Raw genomic sequence first — 629 nt, forward strand, 5'->3', positions numbered from 1 at the left:
AGCAAAGTGCTGGACTAGCACACCAATTTTATGAATATTATATGTTGTTTATCTTGTATTTGTGTGTATTTTGTACGTATGAACTTGTATGCCCCAAATTTATACATCATTAGCGCGATTTCCAAGACCGTTACAACAAGTTGGTCTGTTATTATGCAATTGGTTTGATTTAATTCATCCAGAGACAAAGATGAGAATCTGGGGTTCTTCATTCTCCATCTTGTTTAGCTGAGCTACCCTATTTTCATTCCCCATCTTCATTCTCGTTCAATCCTCATCTTCTTTAGCCCCCCATTATTGTCTCCTAATTTGTTGTCTGAATAATAAAGGGTTTTTGGAGTAACAGATGAAGGGATAAATTGGATAATTGAGGTAAAAGCATGTCAATTGTGAGCGGATTTAAGAAATTGTGGTGTAACAATGCGGACTGAGTCTTTTTATATCAATGGAGCTGATTGAAAGTGATTGTGGCTAGAACTTAATTAATTGGCGGGAATTAGGTATGTTAACTGACTCTGTTCTTGGGATTAAATTGATTATGTTATTGGTGTATTTTCGGAATTGGGGTTTGGTCAAAAGTAAATAAGTAATGACATTTACAATTGCTATTTTGGATTGTAACATTTATT

Source organism: Chenopodium quinoa, unplaced genomic scaffold (genome assembly GCF_001683475.1).
Source record: "Chenopodium quinoa cultivar QQ74 unplaced genomic scaffold, ASM168347v1, whole genome shotgun sequence".
NCBI lineage: Eukaryota > Viridiplantae > Streptophyta > Magnoliopsida > Caryophyllales > Amaranthaceae > Chenopodium > Chenopodium quinoa.